Raw genomic sequence first — 20448 nt, forward strand, 5'->3', positions numbered from 1 at the left:
CTGGTTTGGCCTTGGCATAGCCACTTACAGCTGCAGGATTCGGGAGGATGGACCAGCAAGCAGATGCACTCATTGCATGCTCTCCCTTTCTCCCGCCCTCTCAAATATAAGCGAATAACATATATGTGTGTGTGTGTGTGTGTGTGTGTGTGTGAACAACCAATGGATATATTTCTATGTATTTAGAAAGAGTTATGTAGTGATACACACTTATAGAGTACAGTTATAGTTGCATATATACATATATTTTTAAAGAACAAAAGTTTTTCAGAAGCAGAATGTAAGTCCCACCCCATTAGCTGTTTCCCCAGTCTTTCAGACTCCATGTTCCCCAGTCTACACACGGGAAAGAGCAGATGAGGACTGGCAGAAGTGCACAGCACGCTGGAATGCTGGAATGCCTAAGAAAAAGCTCTGTAAGGAGGTGTGGAGACAGAAATAATTCTGGAAGCAATCCATAGTCGAATGGTTGGCAGAGGAAAAGCATACACTTCAAGTGCTATCTGTGACACTAGCTTAAATCATAGCATCACACAGTTAAAACGTAAACCTACAAATCTTACTGCAGCAAATCCCTGCTAACTTCAGATGCAGATTTTCTATAAAATGTACCATTCAATCTAACACTTGCAATGATTTCCAGCCACATTCCTTAGTATTTTCTTTTAAGATATTTGTAAATCTATATAAATAAAAATGAAAGGAATATGAAAATACAAAAATGTCAGTTTTCTCAAACATAAAATACTTGTCTTGCAAATGGAAGTTATATGCCAATTTGATTCTGGACCCATAATCTCTATTTTATGTTAGCAAATATTTCAGATATTTCCTAAAAGATCTGAGCTATAAGATTTATCATCTATCTCTGCATACTAAATGATAAGCATGAATTGTAGATCTTAAAATCATACTGTGGAAATTCCAAAACCTCAGATATCTTTAAGAACTATCTGCAGTTGATAAGAAACAAAATATTTGGGACTATCAGTGAATTTCTAAAGAGAAATCTAGCATATCAGCGGAAGGCATAAAAGTGCAGGAAAAAAGTTGCCAACCAAAAAATACAAGTAAAGCTGTATTTTGAAATGAAAAAAAAGATTGGTATTTTCAAAACAGAAAAATCTAAACACTTCATCCTCATTAGACCTGCCTCTTAAGAAATGCTAAAGGAGGCTCTTCAAGTAGAAGAACTTTAACCAACATTTGAATGCATTAAACAAACTGTAGGTATAGAACACAGCTAAATGCACAACAGAATTCTATTGTAATAGCAATAGCTAAATAAGCTGTAATTATAATATAAAATTTAAAAGACAAAAATATTAAAATAACTGCTATAATATTTTGTTAGTAAATACATGTATTTTATATGTATACTGTGATATCAAAACATAAAATGGAAGGGATCTAGTTTTTTTTTTTTAATTCATTAATTACATTGTATTATGTGTCACAGTTTCATAGGTACTGGGATTCTCCCCACCCCTCCCCAGACCCTCCCACCATGGTGGATTCCTCCACCTTGTTGCATAACCACAGTTCAAGTTCAGTTGAGATTCCCTCATTGCAAGCATATACCAAACATAGAGTCCAGCATCTTATTGTCCAGTCAAGTTCAATGGCTTCTTAGGTATACCCTCTCTGGTTTGAAGACAGAGCCAGCAGAGTATCATCCCGATCAATTAAAAGCTCCAACATACCATCAGTAAAAATTTACATCATTATGGAATTAATTGACATAGTAATGAATAGCCAATATGTTAAAAATAAATGCTAGTTCTTAACCACCTTCTGTGACCACCTCATTGACATTTCAATTTTAGTTTATACACAACATATAACATACATATGTGAACAAAATTAAGTTTCCATCAACTTAAGATAGCCTAACTATAAGGTGTTTTGTGGAAGTCTCATGGTAACTACAAATCAAAATGTTTTTCCAATTACTACCCAATAAGGCTGGAAAAAAATTAAATTAAAAAGAAATTAAAATATTTAAGATTTTCTTATAACTATTCAACATCACTAATCGTATTAATCACAGCTTCTATATTTCTAATAATTTTTAGTTTATGTTGTTGATTACTAAGATGAATCAAAATATTCAAAAAATATGAACTTTTTTCTATGGTTTTTTCAATTTTTTGTTTAAAGTATCTTGAGCAATAAAAATTTGGAAATCTATCTCTAAAATTGTCATGTATTTAATGAATCTATCAATACAAACTTTGTAAAACTTTTCATTTATTCAAAAGGCAAAATGACATGAGGAGGGGAAGAGACAGAGATCTTCTGTTTGCTGATTCACTCCCTAAATGCCTGCAATCGCCAGGACAAGGCCACGCCAAAGTCAGCAGCCAGGAACCCCATCTGGATCTTCCACATGGATGGAAGGGACTCAAGTACTTGAGCCATCGCTTGCTGCCCCCAATATGTGCCTTAGCAGGAAGCCGGATCAAGAGCAAAGCAAGAGGAACCAGCATTGTTGTGCAGCACATTAAGCCGCCACCTCTGATTTTGGCACCCCACATGGGCACTGTTCAAGTACTGGCTGCTTCACTGCCAATCCAACTCCCTGTTACTGCATCCAGGAAAGCAGCAGAAGAGAGCCCAAGTACTTGGACCTATACAATCCCCACGGGAGATGCAGGGTTCTGGGTTCCTGGCCTTGACTTGTCCCACCCACTGCAGTCATTTGCAGAGTGAGCAAATGGATAGAAGGGTTCTCACTCTCCCTCCTTCTCCCTCTACTACTCCCTTCCTTTCTGTCACTCTTTTAAATAAATAAATACTTTAAAAGAAGAAGCAGAGGTGGGAGGCTCAAACCCCAACACTCCGACAGAGAACGTGGGCAAGACAAGCAGCAGCGTCACCACTGTCTATACCCTTAAGGACTTTTTATCACTATGCTGTGCCCAGATGAAAACTTCTTCCTGTTCCTTGAGTCTGTTCACTCCTATCAGTAATCCTCCACACCGTATTTATTCATTTGAAAGAGGCTTTCAGAGAATTCAAATGCAAAACTCTAACACTGTATGTGATAAACAGGTCACTGAATAAAGGACCTAGGTACTAGAATGATTCTACATCAGGAGCCCACCCTAACTCATACTCTCTGTAACATAAAAAAGAAAAGAATCATTGCTAATTCATTGAGAGTCAGAACTTGTTTAGAGAAGTTTGTCTACACTACCTAATGTACCATCCTTTCTGTGTTCTGTCATCCTTAACCCCTTTTTCTCTTATAATCCACATGTAATTCACTAGGAAACTATCAGTTCTAAACTGAAAATATGTTTTAAAAATCTGGGTTTGTTTTTTTTTCCACTACATCCATTACAATCTTCCTGGCTTAAGGGTACAATTATCCTCTCATGTGGATTAATGACAAATCAATCTTTAACCACTCCTCTTGCTTAGTCCTTAGATCTGATTAGATAATTCATTTGCCTCCAAGTTCCCCATAATTCACCATTTCACATACTGTAAAATCAAAGACCTGGACTAGCACAGCAGCATAGCAAGCTAATCCTCCATCTATGAGGTCGGCATCCCACATGGGTGCCAGTTCATGCCCTGGTTGCTCCAATTCCTGTCACTTCCTTGCTTAAGGCCTACAAAAGCAGCAGAGGATGACTCAAATTCTTGGACCCCTGCAACCATGTGGGAGACACAGAAGAAGCTACTAGCTGCTGGCGTCAGATCAGCTCAGCTCTGGCCATTGCAACCATTTGGGGAATGAACCAGCGGTGGAAGATCTCTGTGTGTGTTTCTCCTTCTCTCTGTAACTCTGCCTTTCAAATTCAAATAGATCTTAAAAGAAAAATCAAAGTTCTTATAACTGCATAGTCACCATGGAATCTGGTCCTCCTCAACTGTCCAACAATGTAATTTTCCCCTTCCTCAGTCTGTTCCACAAATACTGGCCTGTCAATGTTCCTTGAATAAACCATACTTACTTCTACCTAAAATTACTCTTACCAATTTCTTCTTAGAACTTTTTTTTTTCTTTAATTTATTTATTGTTATTACAAAGTCAGATATACAGAGAGGAGGAGAGACAGATAGGAAGATCTTCTGTCCCATGATTCACTCCCCAAGTGAGCGCAACAGCCAGAGCTGCGCCGATCCGAAGCCAGGAACCAGGAACCTCTTCCAGGTCTCCCACATGGGTGCAGCGTCCCAAAGCCTTGTGCCATCCTCAACTGCTTTCCCAGGCCACAAACAGGAAGCTAGATGGGAAGTGGAGCTGCCAGGACTAGAACTGGCACCCATATGGGATCCCGGCCCATTCAAGGCGAGGACTTTAGCCGTTAGGCCACACCGCCGGGCCCAGAACTTTTTTTTCAAGATGTGATTTTATTTTAAAGATTTATTTTTATTACAAAGTCAGATATACAGAGTGGAGGAGAGACAGAGAGGAAGATCTTTCATCCCATGATTCACTCCCCAAGTGAGTTGCAACGGCCAGTGCTGTGCCGATCTGAAGCCGGGAACCAGGAACCTCTTCTGGGTCTCCCACACGAGTGCGGGGTCCCAAAGCTTTGGGCAATCCTCAACTGCTGTCCCAGGCCACAAGCAGGGAGCTGGATGGGAAGTGGAGCTGCCGGGATTAGAACCGGTGCTCATATGGGATACCGGCGTGTTCAAGGTGAGGACTTTAGCCGCTAGGCCATGCCGCCGGGACAAAGATGTGATTCTTTTGAATCTATAACTCATTTTTCCATTTCCTCCATACTCTTGCTCAAAAGTCACCTCATACCAATGTCCCCTCTCCTAATTCCATCACTGCCACTGATGATTGTTTATGAATTGTGTCATTTATTGTTAAAGTTAACATCAATTAAGATGCCTGGGATACCGAAGTGACTTCATGGGCCAAGACTCAACCCACATTAGACCATGACACCACAGTCTAGACTACGGTAATATTGTATAAAGTCATGACCTTTAGGAGTTGCTTAACAGCAGTTTCCTATAGAAAATTGAGGCAATTTATCATTGTTAAGAATTGAGTCTTAGCACCAGACTTTTGATGGGACAAGACCCACAGCCTCAATTTGACCATTGAAAATTACGATAATTAGTATGTTTTGCATAGATTTTTATGAGAACTAAATGTGGTAGTGCACATAAAGCTTTGATAGCAGAGCAAGACTCAATAAATACAAGATATTACCAGTGAGGGTTAAAGTTCTTAAAATTGAGGAAATACACACAAACAAGCACTTGAAAAGAAAGCCATCAGCTAAAAAATATAGAATTGCACAGAACCTAGGAAATGGTATTTAAAGTGTTAAAATACGAAAAGCAATGTTTCGCATTTGATAAGATCACAACTGGAGATGGGAAAGAAATTATTAACTTAAACAACTCAACACAGAGTGGACAACATAAATTTAGCATCAGTTCAGCAAAGTTGTTTGCCCATTTAGCAAAACAAAAAACTGATTTTTAAATTTATAGACAGTGTAAACACTGCTCAGTCATTTTCTAATATTTTATATAATACACAATTTCTGTAATACAAAAATCTATTTGCAGATGCTATTAGCCTTAAAATGAAATTATGTCTTGTCCTGACACAACTATTGTAAATCAAAAATATTACCAAAAGTGCACCAAATATTCCTTCCTAATCCAATAAATATCATAGGTTAGCCATATAGTACATTGTAGACCATCATTACTTCCCAATGTGATTATGGGGATGCCTAACACAGAAAGCAAAAATCTTATTGCAGGGCCCAGCACAGCAGCCCCATAGCTAAAGTCCTTGCCTTACATGTACCGGGATCTCATATGAGTGCAGGTTCATATCCTGGCTGCTCTACTTCCCATCCAGCTCCCTGCTTGTGTCCTGGAAAAGCAGTCAAGGATGCCCAAGTTTTTGAAACCCTGCACCTGCGTGGGAGACCTGGAAAAAGCTCCTAGCTCCTGGCTTCTGGTTAGCTCAACTCCAGCCGTTGCAGCTACTTGAGGAGTGAACCGGTAGGTAGACAATCTTTCTCTCTCTATCTCCTTCTCTCTGTAAATCTGACTTTCCAATAAAAAATAAAATAAATCTAAAAAAAAGAATCTTATTGCGTAATTAGTTTAGAAAAAAAGATAAAAAGCCAAAAGCATGGTTTCCAGTAAATACGTATTTCTTTCACTAGATCATAAAGTTAAAAATGGTAAGTATACCATCATAACATTTAAAATCTTTCTCTGGAATTTCCCATCTAAACTCTCATCTTTCCTTTAACCTGAGAACTCTTGAAAAAAAACTGCAACTTTCTCTCCATTTACCTAACATTCAGTCCCAACCACCTTTGCATTTTTGCTTCTCCCAGCATCTCATCTAATTTTCTTGTAGAATCAACAATTATCTCCTAGCCATTTAATTTAATAGTTTCTTTTCCAGCCCAAGTACCATTTGACTCAGTAATATACTCAATAAACTTCTGTTGAGTAACTATGACATCATAGGTATCATGCTAAGTAGAACATCAAGCATAGAATTACTATCAAAACCATCACAGACTCACAGTAAATTACATCACAAGGTTTGGCATGAAAAGTACACAACTTATTTGCTGATGAATGAAGGAACTAGTAGATCCATGCATACATTCATGCATATTTAGATGAATAAACATAATCCAATAACTGTTAAAAATAAAGACAGTATAAAAGCGATATGGGCACATGGGACAAAAGCATCCTCAACATGACATTTATATCCAATGATGTTGCCTTCTCTTAAAATCCTCTCCTACCTAGTTAACAACACTAAACTTACTTTCATTTTTTGCTACTACCAGAATCCCAGATGCTTCTCCAATGACTACAATTTGTACATCTGAAAAGCTGATTCCTTTCTTCTTCCTCTCTATCTACACAGTAAGTCTTACCTATCCCTCTACCCTATTTCCACTGCTTCTGCCTTTTCAGTTACTGTAGCTCCCCAATACTTCGTTACTGCTTCAGTAACAGGGTGACAGTCATTGAGATACTCCTGTTAAATTCAGTCATCTATCCACACTTAATAATCTTCTTAAAATAGACTTGAAAATTCCCTGCTTAAAATCACAAAGGCCACAGCACAACAGTCCAGTGACTAAATTCTCAACCTTACATGCACCAGGATCCCATATGGGCACTGGTTCATGTCTCAACTACTCTACTTCCCATCCAGCTCCCTGCTTATGGCCTGGGAAAGCAACATCTTGGGACCCTGCACTCATATAGGAGATCCAGAAGAAGCTCCTGGCTTCGACCTGCCTCAGCTCCAGCCATTGTAGCTACTTGAGGAGTGAACCAGCGGACAGAAGATCTTTCTCTATATCTCCTCTCTGTAAATCTGCCTTTCCAATAAAAGTAAATAAATATTAAAAAAAAAAAACGCACACACACAAGGCCAGTGCTGTGACATAGCAAGATAAGCCTTTGACTATTGTGCCAGCATTCAATATGGACACAGGTTTCAGTCTCAGCTGCTCCACTTCTGACCCAGTTCCCTGTATATGGCCTGGAAAAGCCATGGAGACTGACCTGAATCCTTGGGGTCCTGAACCTACATGGGAGACCTGAAAGAAGCACCCAGCTCTCAGCTTCAGATTATCCCAGCTCCAACTATTACTGCCACTGGGGAGTGAACCAGTGGATGGATGAGCTCTCTCTTTCTCTCTTTCTCTCTCTCCCTCTAACTGCCATTCCTACAAAAATAAGTCTTTAAAGACAAGTATTTGATGACATCCTACTGAAAACAAAACGAAGTTCATAAGTTTGGCATATAAAGTCATGAGTAACATCAAATAGCTTTTTAAGACTCTCTTAGGACTTCATCCAAATTACAGTTACTTGAACACATGTCTTTTGTACCTCAACTGCTTTACCCATCTGAAACTACTACATAGAACGCCCTTTCCCTCTATTCTGTGCTGGGGAAAAAGAAATAACTATATTTAAAGAGTCAATGTAATAATTACCTCCTTTGTTAAGCACCCCACAACCACCTCCAGTACCACAGTTGAGTCAATTACTAATCTATGTTCTTACAGCACTCTTGTCTAGCCCCTAAAATTGTTAGTTACCCTTTGGCTCCAGGTGAACCATTTCCTTTCCCAGGAGCGGTTGGTTACACATGTGTCTTATTCATATCTGTGCTCTCAGAAACTCAGGATCTCGTCAATAAATATTTCTTGAATGGAACTATTCTAAAAACTCAACAATGATGTCATAAATTCTTTTTCCTAACAGAAAAAAGCTCCTCTGATTTTTTTTCCTATTTTGCCTCACGTTTGGAAGCAAAGATCACTGTATTTTAACAGTATATACAACAAAGTAAGCATAAAAGCAACACTGTCTCAGAGATGACAAGAAACACTAGCACATGGGAATTAACATAGTTCAAGCCTTGCCCTGAGAAAGGACTGCCCGGAGCAGTGTCCTCTTAATTTGGACTACCCCTGTGCACAGACTGCAGCTGAGATAACTTGGAGGTGAAGGTCTGCAGTATTGCAGGAGAGAGAAGACTCAAGGCTTGAATATAATACTACACATTAGGACAGCATCACTTCTATAGATTCCAGTTGTGATCTTACTTAATCCTTACACAACACATGGAGACACCAGCACTGCTGCTCCCATTTTACAGCCAGAAAACAGAGGTTATAAGAGATTAAACAGTAACAAAATTATACAAGCAATAATGATAGAACTGGAAATTCAACCCAGATCTGACTATTAGCCCTCACTCACCAGCACTTAGCTTCACAAAAAAGGAAATCCAGACATGACCAATATTGTACTCATATTCAATATAAATGTATAAAGTTTAACCTAAAATACATGCAGACACAATGTTTTTCATGTCTATAAAATAACCCATAGCTTCCATAAGTTTTATGAATCTGACTAGCAGCTTATTGGCAAAGAGCAAAGATTAGTTCTCATTTTATAGATAAAGGCATTTCAATTCAGATCAATGCAATGATTACATGTGATACATGACACTATAATACAAGTCTGATAAAACTAAGCTGAGAGGTTCCAATTATGCTGCATGGCATTTAATTTATAAGTAATGAATATTGTTATTATAATTTTGCAAAATAAATTAGGACAATTATACATTATACATAATATGTCATAAACACTTAGCATCATATGCAGCACATGGTAAGCACTCAATAAATATTACACATTATTTTATCTAATGGCTGAAACAAATACAGACTATGTTCCTGAATTCTTTCTTGGTACTTACATAATCATTTTCACTGAGGAAAATTATTTCCTTACTTAGCAACGTAGGCACAAGAAACAGAATTCTGGCTTTTATATCATAATGCATTTTCTATCCTAAGTATCCTTAGGGCCTAGACTTTGAAAGCTCAAAAGAGTATAAACAAAGTACTTTTTTCTCCCATCCTGCAGTGTCAGCCTTGCCTTCAAACCATGAATCCAAATGCTCTACATCTGGGCCTGTAAACTTCTCCGTAAAATGTCAGATACTAAATATTTTAAGCAATGCAAGGCTTGGTGACTTGGCTGCAATTACTCAACTCGTCTGTAAAAACATAGAAGTAACCCCTAAATAACATGTAAACAAACGGGTATGTCTATGTTCCAGCAGCATTTTGTTTTTTCAACTATCTCCCATTGGCTCACAGGTCCTTCCGGGTCTGTGAGCTAGATAACTGAACTGGAGAACTGCAAGGAATCCAAACGTGGTCGTGGGAGAGGTGAGGGCCAGTGAGGGAAACACACTGTAACATTTTGCTGCCCACAATGGATCTCACAGTCTGACTCCTCCTGGCCCTTGTCCTTATGTCTTCACCTCAGAAGTCTTTAGGGACACATTGCCTATTACTCTAGGCTTTCGTGTTAGCTTTGGCTGTCTCAGATTCCTCAGGACTCAAAGTAGTCAAAACGACAGCCCAAAAGGCTTATATGCAATAATTCCCATGACCCAACATACATAATAAATAGTCCAATCCAAAGGAATAATTATTTGAATTTGAGATGGTGGAGTGATGAGAGGGCAGAGTACAAAGTATCCCACTCAAAGAAGTAGCAGAATCCACAGAAATACTGAAGATAAAGACCAAGAACTTCATTGCTAATAATTGATCCTGCACACATCAACTAAACAGTGACAGTTAAAAGATCTAAACAAGACAAGTGGTCAAGAATACATATAGTTCAGTGGAATCATTAAACCAATATGTTGTATTTGAAACATGACTGAGAGTGTGGGAAACAGACACCTCAGGTGTTGCAGAGTAAGGAGAGCCAAAGTTTCAGCGTATGAGGATGATACAAGAAGGAGTCACATCCTGGATGTGTGTGAGAAGGCCTGTCCCAAATTACTATTTGGCTTTCCTTGGACAACTGCAAGAAACAGAATTGAAATTTCTAAGTGGAATACATTGAGGAACTATGCTTGGCTAGAAAAAATTTGGAACAAAAATTTCATTTCTTCGATTAGAAAAATAAAATTAATTATAATCTATTTTCATTTGGAAGTGAAATTGGCTATTTTAATTATATCTACTACCCTAATAGGCACTTCTCTTAAGGAATTATTATATTCCATTTCCCCAATAATTTTATTATGTCCTAGTCAATGATAAGTTAATTACATCAGAATTATAAATACAAGAAAAATCAACAAAGATAAAAAGAAGTAATTAATATATTAATAGAATTTTAATACAAAAATGGGATATTGGTCAACAGTATTGAAGAAATGATAATTATATCTATAATTCTTTGCTGATGCCATTGAGGAAAAAAGTAAACAACATGACCCAAAGGGTTTTTAATTTATACATATAAGTATCAACTTATCACATAACAAAGAAGTGTTTCTACATCCAATACCTGGTCACCAAAATATTTGAATTGAGAACACCGTCTAAGACATGTTTCGTTGTGATTATGTCACAGCAACCTGTACTTCTTATATACAATATACCTTACATGTTAAACAAACCTAGCCTTTTAAAAATTTAAGTGTGGTAAAACACTGAAAACATAAAACTAATTCTAGCCATTTTTAGTCATTTAGTGCAAGGACATTAAATACATTTACATTGCTGTGTGATCATCATCACTATGTCTCTATAAGTTAATAATCCTGCAAAACTAAAACTCGGTACTTACAGAACAAGAACTCCTTCCTTCTTGCACTTCACAGCCCCTAGAAACCACTATCCTACTTTTGACCCACATGTGTTTTACTAGGTACCTCCTAAAAGTGGAATCATACAGTTATTTTATGATTGGCTTATTTCACTTCTGTCATCAAAGTGTAATCATGTTTCCTTCTTTTTAAAGGCTGAATAATATTTGTGTGTGTGTGTGTGTGTGTGTGTGTGTGTGTTAGAAGAGCTAGTTTTTTCACTGCTCCATGATCAGTCCACCCTCTATTGCTAGTTACTGTTGTGGAAATACAATTTCCTCATTCATTCTCCTGTCAAAGAACCTTGAGAATATGGAATACATAAATTTCTCTTCAAAACACTGCTTTTGATTTTTTTTGATACATATTCAGAAGCAGAATTGCTGGATCATGAGAATCTCACGAGAAACTTCTGTGTTATTGTTTATAACTTCACTACACCATTTTACACTCTACAAAATTTGTACAATTTATCAATAATTGGGAAAAGGATTCCAGTTTTTCCAAATCCTTGATGACTCTTGTTAATTTCTATTTTTGTTCATGAAGTTTCTTGGCAATAGCTATCCTAAGGGTATGAAACAATATCATCTAGAGGTTGTGATTTGCATATCCCTAATTGGCAATATTGTTGAGCATCTGTTAGTGTACTTGTGAGCTACCTATTAATTTCCTCTGGATAAGTGGATATTGAAGCCCTTGAGCTAATTTTTTAGTTGATTTGGTTGTAAGACTTGTCTTTCTTACAAATATGTTTACCAAACTATTTTGCTTCAAAATTTTTCAATTGACAAACTTCTGTGGTTTTTATGTTCTGTATAAATTGGATTTAACTGATTCCACAATCTGGTATTAACTTCTTCCATACACTTTTGATGTTTCTGATTAAATAAACTTTCAAATAAAAGACTGAAAGTTGCAGCACTGCACTAAATTTCACTTGAAAGACCACCCAAAGAACGGGTAACAAATCTTTCACATTCATAAAATGAATGCTATCTCAACTTTATTTAACATTTACTCTTTCATCATTTTAAAGAAAAAATTTTTTCCTATCTAGCATTGCTTCTTTAAATGTATGAATTTATTTCCCAGAACTATTACCATAAGAGGAAACAATTCAGCTCTGATGACAGGGTTTTTGGAGGATAGCTATGCCTTGGCATGTTTATCTGGCACCAACTGTGAAACGGTCAATTTGTGACGGTTTCTGAAATATCTACTGCCCTGACATTAACACTGACATCTCCGTCACTCTTACCGGTCCCTGGTCGCTCCCCTCCACCCGCCACCAAGAAGTTGTTTAAACTATAAACTAATATATTCATATATCATAGTTAGAGATCAAAGGTAAAGACACTTGATGCAAATGGGCCAACATCTATACCGGATTTACACGACACTTCTAAGGCTAACATTAAGGAAGAGTATTCCCTGCATTCTAAGTAAATTCCATCTGTGAGAGCTGCCTGTAGGTATAAGGTAACCCTAACTCTGTGTAGATCACCACAAAAAGCTCTAGATTTCAGACAGGTGTGAATTGGAGGAGGACTACACTCTGAGGTCTTTGAGGGTTTACAAAGCTCTGTGTGAGAGGGCCATGAGTGGAATTTCACAGCCATAGAAGTCTCCACTGCAGGTTTCGACTACACCAGTCAACAATACAGCCTTTTTTTCATCCTTTAACTCATGACCTCTCCATGAGAAGGTTTGACTGAAGGAGCCACAGACAGAAGCTAGCAACACTGGAGAGATGGATCACTGAGCAGTGAAGAAAGCAAGCTCTCGCAACAAACACACACACACACACACACACACACACACACACACTTACTATTCAGATACCCAAGAAAGGTAGCTCATGTGGGGGAAAAGGAGCAGTCATAAATTTGACAAGAAACTAAAATTTTGATACAGACTGGACTTTTAAAACTCTAAACAAAATACCAGGGGTAGAGAGAATATATAGCATTTGCTTTGGATTTTATCGAGAAATGAGGAAAATGAGCCAACAATGCAAGTTTGCAGAGGTTGGGTGGGAAGGAGGACTGTGTGTTTATAATACATCTCTTCTATGTGTATGGGTAAGTGAAACATTTAAAGATACAAAGTGACAGAAAGAGGGACAAAATCAAGGCGTAAAGTCACTCTATAGAATTAATAACAACTACAGACAAGATATAACAGTCTTCAATGCTAGGGAATCATGTTTTGAAAATTTCTAATTAAATGCTAACTTTTTTTCCCCTTCAAAGATAATGTAATTATTTGGTGAATTTGTTAAAATAGTAAGTTTATTATAGAATGTAAATGTCAAGCTGCTCCTTTACTATAGATCACTGACAGTTGGTCAAGTGGTCACATTGTTCTAGAAATCTGGGGGAACAATACTTTCTTAATAGAAAAGAGTATGACAGAGGCACTCATAATTTATGCCAAGAGCTTTTTATTGTTTTAATTATGCTGGTTCCTTTCAGTATCAGAAGCTGCCATATCCATATTGATTATTCACTTATTCAACACAGAAATGATGCTTAATACCATGTGAATGTCACCAGGTAAACAAAGCTGGACTTTTTTTAGGTATTAAAAAAAAAGAAGAAGCAACTCTTGGGGCTGCTTCTCTTCCAATTAAGCTGCCTGCTAATGTGTCAAGAAAAGCAGAAGATGGCCCAAATCACCAGCGCCCCTGCTACCGTACAAGAGACCCAGAAGCTCCCAGTCCTGGCTTGGCCTGACCTAGTCCAGGTGCTTCAGCCATTTGAGTGGTTAACCAGCATATCAAGGATTTTCTCTCTCTCTCTCCTTCCGTTCCTTCCTCTCTCTTGTCCTCTTTCACCCTGTCTTCCTCTCTCCTTTTCTCACCCTCCCACCCACCTTCTTCCTTTTTCCCCTCTCCTCTCTCTCGCTCTTCCTCTGTCCCTTTCTCTCTCTTACTCTCTTCCCTCCCTCCCTCTTTTGTTCTCTCCCTCACTCTCTCCCCCTCTTCCTGTGTATCTCTTTCAAATAAATTAAAATGAATGTTTCAATTTTAATAAGAAATAGGTTAAAAGTTTCTAAGGATTTGTAGTGCAGGAAGTCTTCTACTTATTGTGTCATTTAAAAAGATAATAATACACAGAGAGAGAGGCTAACTCATCCCCTAAGAATCCAACTCCAGTTGTGCTTTGTTTTGTTTTTTATACCGGTTGCCATGATATGAATCCAGGAGGCAGATGCCAGAAGATTCACCACATCCTTTGGACTTCTGTTCTTGGCTTTAATTCGGTAACATCACAGTGGCCTTTAATAATTTAAAGAAAGTTTATCCTTATGGCTGCTCTAAGAAACATGAACTTCATTTAAATATCAAATGTTTATGATGTGGCCAATCAACCAGGAATTGAATCCTGCCCCTTTTAAAGATTATGATCCTATATGCCCACTGCTGAAATCCTTTCCCATGGCTCCCCAAGATCTCTTTGGTGTTATCTTGCTTGTTATCTCAAGCATTCTTCCCTCCCTCCCCACTCCTCAAGGATAACCACTCCTCAAAGAATACAGTATTGTTCATAATCATGGACATTTAAACACTGGCTTTCATTTAGGCCTTTACACACAGCCAGATCTTTCCTACCTCAGGGTCTTTGCATTTGGTGCACTTTCTGAGTTGTTCCACCCATAGCTCTTTCCACAAGTCAGCCCCCTTTTCATCCTTTAGGCCTGTTAAATGCTAGTTCTCAACCCTTGTCATTCCATGGACAGCATGGCATCCTCTCCTCTGTTAATCTCTGTTTCAATACTCCACTAGATTCATAATAGCAAATGTGTTAATACACACATACTATGTTTTTAACTTGTGTATACAGTGTCTCTGACAGTAGGCTAGAAGCTCCTTAAAGGCAGAAAGCTTGGCTTTATCATTCACCCTAAACATCATCTGGTGGATGAAATGGGACAAAGAAATGAAGAAAGGCTATAGGAAGAGAATTATTTGGTCGAATCTGAATTTTTTAGTGCTTTATCAATCACAAAATATAGAATAACAACTAATCATTTACCAGCTATCTTATTTTCCAAACAAAATTAAGTTCTATATATCCCTTATTTGTGGCATATCCCTTCCTTCCCACTCCCCAAGGATAACCACTCCCTGGAATATGGTATTGTTCATGATCTTGGACATTTTAAATACAATCGCATTGCTAAAAACAGAATACTTTGTATGATTTTAAGTCTGTATAAATGATGTCTTTCACTTTTCATAATTTACTATCTTTAATTTTCAATCTTTGAAAGTTCAGGAAACTTTCAGTGTCTATAAGTACAAATCCTAGACATAAAATTGTGTATTTATCATAGGATGAGCTCATGTACAACCTAATGAAGCCTTGACAATGGCTGTCCAATGTGATTATTCCAATTCATACTCCAACTAGGAATGTTCAAATGTTCCCTTGTTTCACTCACACTGATATTTTCAGGCTTTTTAATGTCTGTCATCTCACGGGCATGAAATGGAATAATTCAATTTGCTTTTGTCTAAAGACTAGAGAATGAATAATTTGCTACTGACCATTAAGATCTCCTTTTTTGAAGTGTGTCCATTTTTCTGTGGATTTCATTTTTTTTCTATCTGATTCAAAGGAATTTTCTTTTCTGGGCATTAATACTTTTTCCCAATTTTCTTTCATGAATCTGATTTTCTTCTGGCTTTTTTCTTTTTGGCTTTTTTTAAGATTTATTTTTATTTCATTTTTGCTTTTCTTCTTGGTCCCGCGAGAAGCCCTTTCCTCAGATGGACACTGTATTCTGTCCACATACATGACAGATATTTTTTTTTAAATGTCAATGAAGAATTGAAAAAAAAAAGTCTTTCTTAAAGAGGAAAAAAACAACCAGGAAATTTTATTAAATACTCTACACAATGTTTCCTCCACAAACAGTCTGGTCAATAATGTAATGTGTATCCTTCCAGAAGGAATTACCAATGAAGTTAAGAAGAAGAAAAGAAATATTTCTAAATGTGGTGGTAAAGATTTTTGCTGCTAATTTTTTATAATTAATAACATGCTCAGAAGACACAAAGGAAAGAATTACAACTTAAATTGTTAGGGGAAGTACTGTTGTGCTTCTAAAAATATAGAAAGATACAGGGTGGTCACTTAGAGACAAAGCCAAATCTTCTTGAAAAACATAATTCTGGGCCCGGCAGCGTGACCTAGAGGCTAAAGTCTTCGACTTGAATGCCCCGGGATCCCATATGAGCGCTGCTTCTAATCCCGGCTGCTCCACTTCCCATCCAGCTCCCTGCTTGTGACCTGGGAAAGCAGTCGAAGAAGGCCCAGAACCTTGGGACCCTGCACCCGTGTGGGAGACCTGGAAGAGGTTCCAGGTTCCGGCTTCAGATCGGCATAGCACCGGCCGTTGCGCTCACTTTGGAGAGTGAATCATCGGACGCAAGATCTTCTTCTTTGTCTCTCCTCTCTGTATATCTGACTTTGTATTAAAAATAAACAAATAAATCTTTTACAGAAAAAAGAAAAACATAATTCTATGTCTCATACTCATACTGCTATCTTCTCAAGAAGATAATTCTATGTCTCATACTCATACTGCTATCTTCTCAAGAAGCAATTCCTAGTGAATGATAGCTTTTTCAACACTGCCCCCTAACGTGCACATTCAACTTTCTCTGCAAAGATAAGAGGATTGTGCTAATAAAAATAATCAGGTCCTTCCTCCCATGGGATCAGTTTAGTATTTCTGTCCTGCAGACCAGATTTCATGGACTGCGGCAATTCCAACCACACAACTGTCAGAGTACATTAAAGTAAATCTCCCAGCCAGTCTAAGATTACTCTCATCAGTAATAAGGCCAACATGTGAGTGAGAGCAGACTATTGAGGCCAGGACAGCACTGACAAGACAGCAATACCACTGGGAACCATCAGGAAAGCCTAGAATCACAATCATAACATGTGCAACTTTAGATGAATATAATCAGTCTTATTAAATTTAAAACTTAATTACCAAGAATACCAAACTTTAAAAAAATGATGAATCCTGCTTATAATACACACAAGTTCGTGAGTCATAAACGGCTTTTGCTTCCAGAAGTCTGCTGAAACTGAGATTCCCTGACTAGTAAATTTGTTCATGACTTCCACCATTGAAAACATGATTAACATAAATGCAAGGGAATGGCAAACATAATTCTGAAGTACAGCTGTTCAATGTTTCATAATCACAAAGTCCATGTCATCATTTAATAACAGCATATCTAGGCATGGAAAGCATTGAGTTATCAGCATTCAGTCCAAAAGTTTGATTTTTAAAGCCTACTTCCTATTAAGAAGCTTTATGGCTTCAGGTTCCTTAATCATTACAGATCTGTTTCCTTATCAGGAAATAAAGAACAAACTGCATGGATGTTATTCTACTTATTGTCAGGAGATGGGGAGAGAAAGAACTTTAAAAAACAGTGGAGAGGGCCCGGCGGCGTGGCCTAGCGGCTAAAGTCCTCGCCTTGAAAGCCCCGGGATCCCATATGAGCGCCGGTTCTAATCCCGGCAGCTCCACTTCCCATCCAGCTCCCTGCTTGTGGCCTGGGAAAGCAGTTGAGGACAGCCCAATGCATTGGGACCCTGCACCCGCGTGGGAGACCCAGAAGAGGTTCCAGGTTCCCGGCATCGGATCGGCGCGCATCGGCCCATTGCGGCTCACTTGGGGAGTGAAACATCGGATGGAAGATCTTCCTCTCTGTCTCTCCTCCTCTCTGTATATCTGGCTGTAATAAAATGAATAAATCTTTAAAAAAAAAAAAAACAGTGGAGAAGTGCTTTTTCAGAAGACAAATGCCTCTCTCTCTCTCTCTCTCTCTCTCTCTCTCTCTCTCATCACCCTGACCTTTAAAGTTTAGGGGTGAGGAATCATTTTTCTGCCAAAGGCAACTGGATACTTACAACATCATTCATAAGCCATACAAAATTGCCAATATATTTATCTAGAGGAAGTGTGTAGTGGAGGAAAGTGTACCGTGAAGTGGAGATACATTGCAGTATGCATCTCTACGTCTGAATAAAAGATGGGCTCCCAATGAATCTGTTAAATATATCTTGACAATAGGACTTCGTACCATTATCTATACCTACAATGTCATGATACACTTAAACAGAAGAATGGACCTGAGACTGTTCTTGAATGACTATACTATTGTTATAATATAGGGGGAAACTGGGGCAAAGGGAGAAGGGGAGTACGGAAAAGGAAATCCCTGAGTCTAAGGAAATGTATCATGAAAAAAATTTCAAATAATTAAAAGGAAAAAAAACCTTAAAAATTAGCCCATGATAGATTTACTGATTTTGAGTCCTGCCTGGGGTTACCTTAGCAGGGCCAGACCAAATAATTTGTGGGCCTTAAAAACCTATGGATTGGGCCTGGCACGGTGGCGTAGTGGTTAAAGTCCTCACCTTGAACGCCCGGGATCCCATATCGGTGCCGGTTCTAATCTCTATGGCTCCACTTCCCATCCAGCTCCCTGATTGTGGCCTGGGAAGGCAGTCAAGGATGGCTCAAAGCTTTGGGACTCCGCACCCACATGGGAGACCTGGAAGAGCTCCTGCTTCCTGGCTTTGGATTGGCTCAGCTCTAGGCATTGAGGCTGCTTGGGGAGTGACTCATCGGATAGAAGATCTTCCTCTCTGTCTCTCCTACTCTCTGTATCTCCACCTTTCCAATAAAAATAAATCTTAAAAAAAAAAAATACCTATGGACTGGGTGTTCCCTATTCCTAAGGTAGATGAAAATACATATTTTATAAATAAATGAGCGTGAGGGAATGAACTTTTTCTCTTGTACTCCAACCTTTCACCATAAGGAGAACACACACTTGATAACCACTGATCCAAAGATGGTATAATTGTGCACAGCAGACCAAACCACAGCCTAGAGTTCAACCTAATTAATCTGTAACAGCTGAATTCCAATTTATCACAAACATGGGGAAGGGAAATAATACTTACTGCCATATAAGATTTTGATTGGTTAGCTAAAGAATATTTTTACAATAACAGGGTAACTCAGAAGGGTAACTACACATATTTATATTTTAGACCTCTGTATCTCCAGTAAATCGCAAGATTCAAAGTAATCATTTCTCCTTTCATTGCACATGAAAATAGGCACAGAGTGGAAAATTAATTACATATACTTTAAACAGTATACCTGAAAAATTCAGATTTAGTGGCAAAGAATCATCTTCCATATACAGCACCTTTGTATCAACCTTATTCAGCACAGAAGCTATTGATCGCCTTGGCTCTTCATCCTACCTAAACTAAAAACAATCATGGGGCAGACAGTTGCTAGAGCAGTCAATTACGCTGCCTGGCATGCTCACATCACATATCAGGCTGCTGAGGAGTGAGTCCCATCTGTGCCTGCAATTCCACCTTCCTAATAATGGTCACCCTGGGAAGCAGCCAGTGATGGCTTCAGTACTTAATAGCTGCCAAACACGCCACACCAGGTTCTGGCTTCTGACTTCAGCCTGACCCAATCCTAGCTTTTGGGAACATTTGGGGAGTGAATCAGCTAATGGAAGATCTCCCTCTGTGTGTGTGTGTGTGTGTGTGTGTGTGTGTGTGTGTGTGTGTGTGTGTGTGTTCTGTCTTTCAAATAATAACAAACAGCCAAACACTGAAGATACAGCTCACTTCAAATGAAGATAGCACAGATAATTACATGATGAAGGCAAAGAATTATTTCAATTGACTTGAATATACAGAAATGGTGACAGAGATATTATTTTGTGAACAGTAAATATTTTTAAAATAAAGGACATTCTGTCACTTTTTAAGCCACGGTTTGTCACATTTCTGTTTGCAGAACGCTTTCTTAAATATAAGAAGGAAAGTTTTTTGTTTGGATCTTTTTTTAAATCATGTAGTACACTAGTTCCCCTTCATGCCTTATAGAAAGGTCCTTAGATCTTCACATCGGTGATAACCTCTTACAAGTATGCCCAGGCCTTCATACGCATGCCCACCAGCACTGCCCTCATTATCCTTCTATCCAGTTCCCCCGACCATCCTGCATCAGCCAGCCTGGCAATGCAGGGCCACAAACACAGCCAGGATGCTCTTGCCTCCGACCCCCACGTTCTGTACAGTTCACTCCTTTACTTCATTATGGTCTTTGACCAAATACCACATCATCAATGAAGCATTCTCTTACTTCTCAGTATTAAATAGCTGCCCCTCACTCCACCTTGCCTCCACCACTCT

The 20448-nt window shown here is 38.3% G+C and overlaps 1 protein-coding gene across 5 annotated transcripts in view; it reads right to left on the reverse strand.

The window, feature by feature from the left end:
• The window catches only part of SUGCT (succinyl-CoA:glutarate-CoA transferase), a 692355-nt gene that overhangs the window by 641998 nt on the left and 29909 nt on the right, over window positions 1-20448 (reverse strand). The window lies entirely within an intron of this gene.

The sequence above is a fragment of the Ochotona princeps genome, chromosome 20 (genome assembly GCF_030435755.1).
Source record: "Ochotona princeps isolate mOchPri1 chromosome 20, mOchPri1.hap1, whole genome shotgun sequence".
NCBI lineage: Eukaryota > Metazoa > Chordata > Mammalia > Lagomorpha > Ochotonidae > Ochotona > Ochotona princeps.